The sequence below is a fragment of the Halichoerus grypus genome, chromosome 4 (genome assembly GCF_964656455.1).
Source record: "Halichoerus grypus chromosome 4, mHalGry1.hap1.1, whole genome shotgun sequence".
In the NCBI taxonomy this organism is placed as follows: Eukaryota; Metazoa; Chordata; class Mammalia; order Carnivora; family Phocidae; genus Halichoerus; species Halichoerus grypus.
In genome coordinates this window covers 124508725-124520546 of record NC_135715.1, presented here as the reverse complement: position 1 = coordinate 124520546, position 11822 = coordinate 124508725, and the positions used below count along the sequence as shown (strand labels likewise).

Here is an 11822-nt window from a genome sequence, read left to right as displayed (position 1 = left end):
AGCTGGGGTATTCTAAGAGACTTCCCCGAAGTTGATACGGTATCTTCAGAAAAAAGCCACTGGAGGAATAAAATGCTTGGCAAGGGCAGCACTGGGAGAAGGAAGCCTGAGTAATAAATAGCAGTGTCAGGGCACCTGGGTGATGAGTACATTAAGCGGCTGCCTTCGGCTCAGGTCATGATCCCAGGGTCCTGGGATCGAGCCCCGCATTGGGCTCCCTTCTCACAGGGAGCCTGCTTCTCCCTCTCCTCCCAGCTTGTGCTTTCTCTCGCTGTCTCTCTCTCTCTCTCTCAAATAAATAAATAAAATCTTTTTAAAAAATAAATAAATAAATAGCAGCGTCTGTAGCCTAGGGAGAGATGAATAGCTAGGAATCTGTTAGTGGTGTCAAAAGTACCTTCTGTGAGCACATCAGTGGGGGAAAAAGGATATAAGACATGAAAGAGGGCTATAAGATTATAAATAACATTTATCTTTTGATTCTGATTATTAAAATAATATATACTCCTTGACAGAAGTTTAGAAATGTACAGCAAAGAAGTATAAAAGAAAATACACTTTTCTCACGTAGTCGTAAGCACACACAGTTTGTGTCTTGCTTTCTTTAACCTAATTGGTCTGTGTTCTCCTGGGTTCATGTCATCTGCATCATTTGTAAAGGTAGCACACTATTCTATCCTATGCTGTACACTATGATTTACTTAACCATTTCCCTATTTTGGGGAGTTCAAGCTGTCTTTAATTTAAAAACATTTATTCTGAACTTGGGAAAAGTCTTCAAGCATCAGAATCTGTGGGAAATAGTATTCATTTACAGAACTTCTTGCTCCGGCATATTTGACGACAGTCACCACTTTAAAACGGTGGAACACCAATCTAGTTAGGGGTTCCTGCTATGTAAAATCCTATCTTATCCTTAGAGTTTCCTCTGTCCTCGGGTATTCTTTTTGTTCAGACATGCTCAGGCTTGATCCAGATTACTTGTTCTCATTGCAATTTCCTCCCCTGGGAAATCTGTTCTTTCCTGCCCTCTCTCTCTCTGTCTCCTTTGTAAACATTAAGGTATGACATGAGATTTGTTCTAAGTAATGTTTGCTTTCTCTTTTAGTAAAAGGCATCTTCCATTTCAGAGAAAGCCCTATTGTCGCTATCACTAATAACTCATTCCTTGTGCACATGCAAACTAAGCCCTACAAGCCTCCAGGCGATCCCCCCCCTCGCCCCTCCCCTTCTCCCACTGTATGTCTTTCATTTGTCATGTTTTTCTTGCACTCTTAAATTTACTTCGTAATCTCTCCCACTTGCCTCTGTCTATGCTGTCCTATGTTTCCACTCAGCGCAGAGAAGCCACAGAAACCCAGGGCTAGTGGCTTGGTCTTGAAGGCAGGCCTTGGGTTCTGGCTCACCTTTGATCTTTGATGGGTGACTGGTACCCCAAATGGGAGAGGGGCTCTGTAAGGGAGATGCCCTGTACCATGTCTTCTTTGGGAGGTAATGTGACATGGGTCTTAGAGTCGTCCGTCAGACTCAAGGTGAGGTGTCTGGGGGTGAGGTCTGGGTAGCAATACTTTCAAAAGCTCCCAGGTGATGCTAATGAGCAGCCCAGATTGAGAACTTTACACCAGCTCTTCTGCTATGCTGAGAGGGAACTGACAAGGGATGAGGGCCTCTCCCACAGCTAGCTGCTCTTGAGGTCTTCTGACTGCTGGTTCTCACCCCTTTTCTGGCTGAACTTACCTCAAAATCCTCTGGCTCCCTCATAGGGCATCCTTGTGAGCTCTTCAAAGGACTGTAAGTGCTTCCCCACTGCCCTGCTCTGAGGACCCACTCCTGCTGACCTTCCTCGCCCCTCCTCAGCTCTCATCACTAACAATTCACCCCCCTTCCTGTTAGGATTCCCTCAACCAGCCTTTCTCTTGTGGGTGGAGCAAAGACTCCAGCCTAATGGTATTTGTGGGATAGTCCATGGTGCATGGGAAACTCAGGCCAAATGGTGGTGGCTCAGTCTCCTCCCTTGCACCCTCTACCCTAGTCCTGCTGTCCTTGTCCCATCCTCTTTTGCCCTGCTTGGGCAGAAAGCAGGTAAATCAACATGTCCTCTGCCTAAGCAGACATCCAACTGGGGTCTTCCCACAAGTTTGTGATACCTACACACAATATTAGAGCCCCACCTCCCCTTTGAGCTTGGCAGAAGTCGGGTAGGAAGCACAAATAGCTCTCCTTGGGTGATGGTGGGGAATAACCTCAGATGATGAACACTAAGATCCTGCTAACTTCTGTTCCCGTTGTCCTCTCTCTTCGATAGTATTCTGCATATGTAACTGGTTTGGGGGTGGGGAGAAGGCTGTTTTAGAAGAAGCCCTCGGACAGCATATGGTACCATTTTTTTACCAGCTCTCTTTAGAGTTGAAGTCTAGCTGGACACTACATTCATCTGGGCACTTTAAAAATATATCTGTGTCCTAAGTCCAAGCCCTAGTGGACTTTTTTTTTTTTTTTTAACTCATCTGGGAGAAATCTGACTTCTGTGGGGGTTTTTTCTTTCTTAACTCTTTTTGTTTTTTTTTATTAAAAATTTTTGAGATAATGTTAGATTCACAGGCAATTGTAAAAACTAATACAGAGAGATCTTATGTGCCCTTTACCCAGTTCTCCCCAATGGCGACATCTTGCAAATCTATAGTAGAATGTCACATCAGGATATTGACAGTGATAGTAGTCGAGATACAGAACATTTTCATCAAGCACAAGTTGCAACACTAATCGGTTCTCTCTGACAAAAATATATAATTTTGTCACTTCGAGAATGTTGTATAAATGGAATCATACAGTAGGTTACATTTGGGGTTTATCACTCTGCAGAATTCTCTGGAGATTCACCCAGGTTGTTGCACGTCTCATGTATCAAGAGCTTGTTTCCTTTTTATTGCTAAGTGGTATTCCATGGTACATACCTGTGTGTACCATTTGTTTAACCATTCACCTGTTGAAATTCTAGGTTGTTCATAGTTTTCTACTATTATGAATAAAACAGCTATGAGCATTCATGGACTGGTGTTTGCATGAACATAAGTTTTCATTTCTCTAGGATAAATGCCCAAGAGTACAATTACTGGGTTTTACGGTAGTTGCATGTTTAGTTTTATAAGAAATTGCATTGCTTCATGGTCCAAGATAGTTCTTTGAATGTCAGAGATTGTTGACTGAATTCCAGATGACAGAAAGGAGGATGAGCAGAAGGGCAAAAAAAAAGGGTCCTCGCCAATTACGGCACTTCCCTTTACTCAGTCTTCCCAGAAGTTATAGACAATCCTTGTACTGTGTCTTACAGCAAACAGTTATCTGACAACACCTTGCTGCAAAAGAGTCTGGGAAAGGTTATCTCATCTGAGTGCATTGCCACTCTGAATATAACGGCAGTAACAAACAATCAAAATCTTAGAGGCTTAAAACAACAAAGGCTTATTTTTCTCTCACATTACATAACCAATCTGGATGTTTAGGGCTCTGATCCATGATGTCTTCACTCTGAAACCCAAAACCACTATCAGAAATGTTGCTAGTCATCCTAGTAGAGAGAGAGTATGAATCTCACTCTGGCTCTTAAAGTTTACATTTTATCGGCCAAAGCAAGTCACATAGTGAATCTACAAAGGGACAGAAAAGTGTAATTTTCCCATTTATCAAAGGGAGAGGGACGTCTGGGTGGCTCAGTGGGTTAAGCGTCCGAGTCTTGATTTCAGCTCAGGTCGTGGTCTCAGTATTGCAAGATTGAGCCCCGTGTCTGGTGCTGCACTGGAGCGGGCAGGGAGCCTGCTTAGGATTCTCTCTCTCCCTCTCCCTCTGCTCCTCCCTGATCCCCTCTAGAAAAAACAAAACAAAACAAAACAAAAAAACACAACAACAAAAGAGGGGGAGGAATGGAATGATTTCATAATTATGAATAATAGCATCACAGTTGAGGAGGAAAGGGAGCATGGATGTTGGGAGAGGAAGTAGTCTTTGCCACAATTTCAATCTTCTATGTGTTTATAATCTGGTTTTGTAAACTGTGTATTTGTAACTTCCTCTTGCTCTATCTCTTGTTATTGATGATCCTAGCATTTTAATTATCATTACCTAAATATGCTATGCTACTTCATTACTTAGTGCATATATGAACGGACTTTGTTCTCCATGGAATGTCCTTCCACTTCTTAACGTCAATGTTCTCAAAACTCCGCTCAGATTTCCTTAAGCTCCATTCCCTGTGCCACAGCCCCATTAGGATTAGGTACAGCTATAACAGTTCCATAGTCCCAACCTAATCAGGCAGCTCTGTTCCACATAATCCTTGGGGATCTGGGGTCCTTCTACTTTTCGCCATGTCACTCTTTGCATGCCACCACATGTCAGTTTGGCTGCTTGAATTCCAACCATCATGTCTTTACTCCAGCCGATAGAAAGGATGGGAGGTCAAAGAATGAGGCACACAACTCTCGTCCAAAGATCTTTCTCATTAGTTGCAAATGCTACTTCCCATTAGATCCTGTTAACCAGAACTTAGTCACAGAGCTATACCGTGCTTCAAGGGAGTCTGGAAAAATGTCATCTTTTTCTGGTCAAGTGTGTGTTTGAGTCAAAACTGAGGTTCTGTTACTAACTAAGAAAAGATGATACTGAGAGAGACTGAGGGATAAATAGGAGTCTGCCCCACAAAGATGATCACACCAGTCCATTTTTTCATCTTCCCTTTCTGTCTTCATTCAGTTGATACTTAACTGTTGAGTTCCTATTGTCTAGCTGTAAGCAAAACAAGCATGGTTCCTACACTTCTGAAAGCTTTCAAATATCAGGCAAAATATCACCCAGATGAACCAATGATTACAAATTTCGATTAGTGCAATAAAGGGAAATTTTGCTAAGAGGGAGATTAATGGGGTTAGAGGCTAATTTAGATGGAAAGAGGGATCAGGGAAAGGCTTTTGAGGGCTGTGGGGAGAAGTATAGCTGGGAGAAGCTGGCACAGAATCAGGGGCAGGGGGACCATGCCGGGGAGAGGGGGAAATATCTGCAAAATGCCCTGAGGAAAGAAGGGACTCCGTATCTTTGGAAACCAGTAGGAAGGCCCATGTGCTTAGAACCCAGTGACAGACAAGAGAGGTGTGAGATGCAGCTGGAAATGTTGGCAGGAGCCAGACCCCAGGACTTTGCAGGTCATACTAAGAATTTTGGATTTTGTTCTAAATGCATTAGGAAGGCACTGGAAGATTCTAGGAAGAAGAGTGACGTGAATACCAGACACTAAGCAAGTAAGGAAGTTAAGAGAGTGTTTTTCCTTTTTCATGGGTAACATTTTCCCATACTTTCTACTGCTATTTTCATCATTCTTTGAATAATCATTTTTTAAGATATTTTTCCTTCTCCTATCCAGATTCACACAGTAATATTTGCATTCTTTTGAATTGGCCTTGTTAAAATTCATCATTGGTTTATTTTTATTCTTTCTTAGGTCCCTGTTTTTCATTTGCCTATGATGCAGAAAATGATGCAGAAAAACACAGAGTGATTCATTCAAGAAAAAGAAATGGTTATTTAAGGTACCAAAATTTAAGACCAATGCCCAGTCTTCCTTCTTATACAACTGTTATCAGGCCTATTTTGTGATGTCACAAACTACAGACTTCTAGATTCATCATTGGCCTCACAGCCCCAAAGATGAGATGAAAAGAAGGACACAGTGGGATTCTTGTGGCTACTTCTTCCAGGCTTCAGCCCTGCTGTAGTTCCCATATCCTGATTTGGATCTTGGCCCTTGACTCCTGGCGATACATACCCTGGCCTGATGATTTCCGTGACCTCATTAGACTTCTGTCCCCAGGCTTTCTCTACAGGCCTAGGCCTGAGCCTTGATGCCAGCCTGAGGATCTCTGTTTCAAGGCTTGAGTCTTCACTTTGGGGACATATTTTTTTATTTTTAATATCTTTATATTTACATCTAGCCATCACGAGTCTAGGCAAATCAGAAAAAAATTTGCTGAGAGAGTAATTAATGGGGAAGGAGGCTAATTTAGATGGAAGGATGGATCAGGGAAAGCCTTTGAGGGGGTATAGGGAGAAATGTGGCTGAGTACCCCCTTCAGTGGGCTGGAGGGAAGGACAGCTCACTTCTTGTACCAGCACTGTGCTAGGTACTGGGATTCAAGAATACTTTGTCGGAAGGGAAGGATTCACATAAAGACAGCTCTTTAGCTGAGACTGAAGCATCAGCAGAGGTAACCAGGTGAGTACAACATGGAGGCACATTTCAGGGAGAGGAAGAACACAGGTACAAGTGTGTAGATAAGCAAGCATAGCCTGTTGTAGAGCTGTGACATGTGAGAGCTAGTGTAAGGGGGTGAGTGAGGGTGCAAGAAGCAGAGCATCAAGATGAGACACTGGAGAGCTAAACAGCTCTCTGTGACATGGAGGGCCTTGTGTCCTGTAGGTGATGGAGAGCAATTAAAACATTTTAAGCAGGAAAATGAAATGAGAAAATCTGTATATCAGAATGCACTTTCTGAGAGTAATGTGGAGGAAAGATTTGAGGGTGTGGGCCTGGAAACAGGGAGGGCAGTTTTTGAAGTAGTCTATTTAAGGGTTGGTGAAAAACTGAACTTGAGTAATGGGGGTAAGAATCAAGTTATTGAGAAAGACACAGCCAGGAAGGCAGAATGGACACACCTTGAGGAATAATTGGATAAGCAGTGTGAGTGACAGTCAGGGGTCAAAGATGCATCCTCAGTTGGCAGTTGGTGCCATTGAATGATGCTAATCACCATGTTAAGCAATAAAGGGAGAAGAGCAAGTTTGGTAGGAAAGATGATGAGTTCATTTTCAGACATGTTGAGTCAACGAATATGAATGGGCATAAAGCAAGTTGACTTTAGCTCTAACCATTTCCATTTCATTTTTTGTTTTGTTTTGTTTTGTTTTTTACTGGATGTAAAAGCTAAGAGTAAAGGAGATTAGCAAAAAAGAAAGATCAGTAAAGGAAGAACTAGGATATAAGAGCAAGCAATCACACTGCTATAAAACTCATGACTGGCCATTCATTTCACAAATATTCACAGAACACATACAATCTGCAAGGTAGCATTCTGTAGAAATTTCATAGGTCACTAAGCAATACATATAAAACATAAGCTTAAAATGTAATAGAAATATAATACTAACATTTAATTAGTTATCATACAGGGCTACAAAAGTGCCAAAAACAAATGCAAAAGTGGCAACTACCCTTATAATTGACTGCTTATAAGATCTAGTAGTCATAAAAAGAAAAGATCTAATAGTCATAATCTTACTTAAGTGATTAAATATTTCACTCATGTTGTTTCCTGGTATGACACAATATGAAATGAATAGCAACATCTAAAAAGCATTCTTGCCAAAAAATTTTAACTTGAATTTACTCAAGCTTTTATACCTACCTTCCAGATTATGAAATAATGTACGAAGTTTAGGAATAAGTCCACCAGCACCAAGGGGGGAAAATCAGAAAAAAAATCTAGAATGTGGAAAATTCTAGAAGACAACTTTTGGCCCTCAAAAAGTCAATGTCATAGAGAAAAAAAAAAATCCTAGATTTGTTCCAGATTAAGAGAAGCTTAAAAAAGAAAAGAAAAGACACAATAATCAAATACAATGATTTAACATTGATTGCATTACTTTGAAGAAATCACTATAAAAAGCATTTTGGGAACAAGTGAGGAAACATTAATAGGAACTGGAGTATTAGATGATATTAGGGAGATATTATTACTTTCCCTAAGTGATAATAGTGTTGAGGTTGATAGAAAAATACTTATTTTTAGAAGAAGGATGTCAACGAATTTAAAGGCTACATTATTCAGAATCAAGAAAACAGAACTTGGGACCGCCTGGACAGCGTCCACCCTGCAAGCATAAGCCCCCTGCCCTCAAGGGTCTACACCACCACCACTTCACCATGGATGATGATATGCTGCGCTCACGGTCAACAACAGCTCCCACACGTGCAAGGCCGACCTCGCCGACCACAAAGCCCCCCAGGCCATCTTCCCCCTATCGTGGCGCCCCTGGCCCCAGAGCGTTATGGTGGGCATGGGCCAGAAGGACTCCTACATGGGCTACAAGGCCCAGAGCAAGAGGGGTATCCTGACCCTGAAGTGCCCCATCAAGCACGACATGGAAAGGATCTGGCACCACACCTTCTACAACAAGCTGTGTGTGGCCTCTAAGGAGCACCCCATGCTGCTGAGTGGCTACAGCTTCACCACCGCTGCTGAGCAGGAAATTGTGTGTGACATCAAGGACAAGCTGTGCTACGTCGCCCTGGACTTCGAACAGGAGATGGCCACCAGAGCCTCCAGCTCCTCCCTGGAGCAGAGCCGTGAGCTCTTGGATGGGCAGGCCATCACCATTGGCATCACCATCGGTTCCGCTGCCCCGAGGAGCTCTTCCAGCCTTCCTTCCTGGACACACAATCCTGTGCCATCCTCGAAACTACCTTCAACTCCAACATGAAGTGTGATGTCGACAACCACAGGGACCTCGAGGTCAACATGGGGCTATCTGGTGGCACCACCATGGCCTCAGCATTGCTGACAAGATGCAAGCGATCACCACCCTGGCGCCCAACATGATGAAGATCAAGATCATTGCACCACCTGAGCTCAAGTACTCTGTGTGGATCGGCAGCTCCATCCTGGCCTTGCTGTCCACCTTCCAGCAGATGCAGATCAGCAAGCAAACAGGAGTACGACAAGTCTTGCCCCTCCATCATCCACCACAAGTGCTTCTAGGTGGGCTCACTGCATTACACCCTTTTTTGACAAAACCTAACTTGTGCAGAATGCGAGATGAGACTGGCATGGCTTTATTTGTTTGTTTGTTTCTTTTAATTTGTTTTGTTTGGTTTTGGTTTTGGATTTTTTGGTGGGGGTTTTGTTTGTTTTGTTTTTTGGCACTTGACTCAGGATTTAAAAACTGGATCGGTGAAGGTGACAACAGTTGGTTGAAGTATCCCTAAAGTTCTATGATGTGGCAGAGGACTGATTGTACATTACTCTCTTTTTTTAATAGTCATTCCAAATATCATGAGATGCATTGTTACAGGAAGTCCCTTGTCTTCCCAAAACAACCCCATTTTTCCCTGAAGAGAAGGACTACTCTTCCCCAGAGTCTACACAGGAGAGGGTGATGCCATTGCTTATTTAAATTATGTGGTCCGATTTTTTTTAATCTTCACCTTAATACTTGTTGTTTTTGTTTTATTTTGAATGGTCTGCCATCATGGCTCCCCTCTTTGTTCCCCCAGCTTGAGATGTATGAAGGCTTTTGGTCTCCCTGAGAGTGCAGTTGAGGCATGGAAGCAGCCAGGGCTTACCTGTACATGGACTTGAATCCAGTTCAATAGAGTGCACACCTTAAAGGAAAAAAAGGAAAGAAAGAAAAAAAGAAAGAAGAAAGAAAGAAAGAAAAGAAAGAAAGAAAGAAAGAAAGAAAGAAAGAAAGAAAGAAAGAAAGAAAGAAAGAAAAAGAAAGAAAGAAAGAGAAAGAAAGAAACTCACAAGAAAAGAGAGTTCAAAAGAGGGGATTCAATACAAGGGACTGGTTAAAAAGGTGTTTGCAGAGTTGAAAGGGCAAACAAGATAAAAAGAGGCAATCCAGGTAGTAACAAAAACTGAAAGCCACTGCTACCTTTTGAGTTGGAGGAACAATGGGAGGAAGTGGTGTTATCAAAGCCCAGGAGCCAGGGCTGTCCAGTGGGACTTAACAGGGGCTCGCCAGGGGAAGCTTGGACCATGGAGAAAGGGGCTGTTTGACAGACACTGTCAAAGACACTTCCCAAAGGGCAGTAGAAATATCCTGTCTTCTTTTCTCTTCTTACCATCTTATCTCCAGTCATTGCTCCCCATTGGCCAAAACCTAAACAGAACCTAGTCACCAGAGAGTATAGGAAACTGAGTTTGCCGTCACTGGCTCTCTGAGATACAGAAACATTCAGAGGAAGAGCAAGGAATGGAGAAAGCAAGCAGGTGACTGGTCCCAGGAGGGAATTGTCATGGGGCTTGCGACTTATTTGCAAGTAGTTCGGAGAACAAAATATATACATATAAATACAGATGAAGCTAATAAGATGAAATGTTAAATCTGTGTTGGTATATGGATGTTCATTATAACTATTGTTTCCATTTTTCTATGTGTTTGAAATTTTTTAGACTAAAAAGTTGAAAAATCCATTCTCTGAAAGAAGGTATAAGGACCTGATACAAGGTCATGGCCATGGGAATGGAGAGAGGAAATACTCAAAATGAATTTGACAAAGTTTCTCATTAAATCCTTGTAACCAAGATGGAAAAATGTGGACCAGAGCAACATTTATCATCTTATTTTCCACCACTACACATTTGAGAGTTGGGTTTTCTATTTGTCACTTTCCCAAGGACAGATCCTCTCTTATTCTCATGCCAGCTATAACCCCTACCTTATTTATCATACTCAAGAAAGTTTGACAAAATGGCAGTGAATGCGAGTGACTTTAATTTGGTAGTAATCTTTAACCTACTCTATTTTTTTTAAGAAACAAATCAGTTACGGAACACCTCACAGTTGATTACAACACACCAGTATGTTGTGACATTAAAGTTGAGAAAACTTCAGCTAGAAAAATAGTATAATTATAAAGCCACATACATGGTTGAACACTTCTATCCAAAGTTGTTGATTAATGGATAGATGTCAACCTAGACGTGGCTCTGCATGATGCACCAGAGGGTCTGTCTTAGTTTGGCCCTGTCCAGTATTACATTTTTACAAGTATCTTGGATGAGATTTAGAAAACAAGCTAATGCTGATGACTTGAACCCTAGGGTGAGAGTGAATGCATCAGATGCCAGCTCAGGATCTACAAAGATCTGGATCAATCAGAGGGATAAGCCAATAAAAACTGATAGAATGGACATATGTGACCAGGCTTTTCCTTGAGTCCCGAAAAGCCAACTAATTATGTGATGTTTTATATCTGTAAGTAAAGAGCGTGAGTTCATTCTCTAGTTCTGCCATCAATTACCTGATAAATTTCAGCAAGCTACTTCAACTCTTTTTTTTTATTATGTTATGTTAACCATACATTACACCATTAGTTTTTGATGTAGTGTTCCATGATTCATTGTTTGCTACTTCAACTCTTTTCAACTCCCTCACTTCCTGCATCAGTAAAAGGGAATAATACTAACAGCTAACTCATAGTAGCTTACGTGAGTTAATATATGTAAAGCAGTTGAATATCCCTGGCAGAGAGTAACAGAAAAAATATTACTTGTTATGAGTGTCGGGTGTGGGGGAGTACTGGTAGGAGTGTTACCTAGTAAATAGTTATGAGAAAGATTTAGTAGTTGATATAACATTTAATAGAGTTCAGTTGTAGAACAGAGTTACCAAAGGAGTGCATGTCATTTAGGGCTTTATTTAGTTAGGTTCCCTCTGCCTGAAATGAAGCTGCTGAAAGTCCTGACTGGCTCTGTTCTGCTCAGGCTGCAACTGGAGCACAGGTTTGAGATTGGGCGCCATGGTCACAAACTATCATAAACAAATTGGAGTCTGTTCCACAGACCTGGGATGCAGGAACTGTTGACAGAATTGGAGGTGTCTGTCTGTCTTTAGAAGTTTAATGATCTGTCACATAGAATTTAGAAGTTGTTCTGTGTGGCCCTCATTGATTTCTCCAGAACCAATAAGTAAAAATTACCATGACATAGATTCTGAGTCCACAAAATGAAAATCTTCCTAGTGATCAGAATTAGGGAGATGTACTTTGG

The 11822-nt window shown here is 41.8% G+C and overlaps 1 pseudogene; it reads left to right on the top strand.

Moving 5' to 3' along the window:
• Positions 1–1501: 1501 nt before the first annotated feature.
• Positions 1502–8804, top strand: LOC118551178 (actin, cytoplasmic 1-like; annotated as a pseudogene).
• Positions 8805–11822: the final 3018 nt, after the last annotated feature.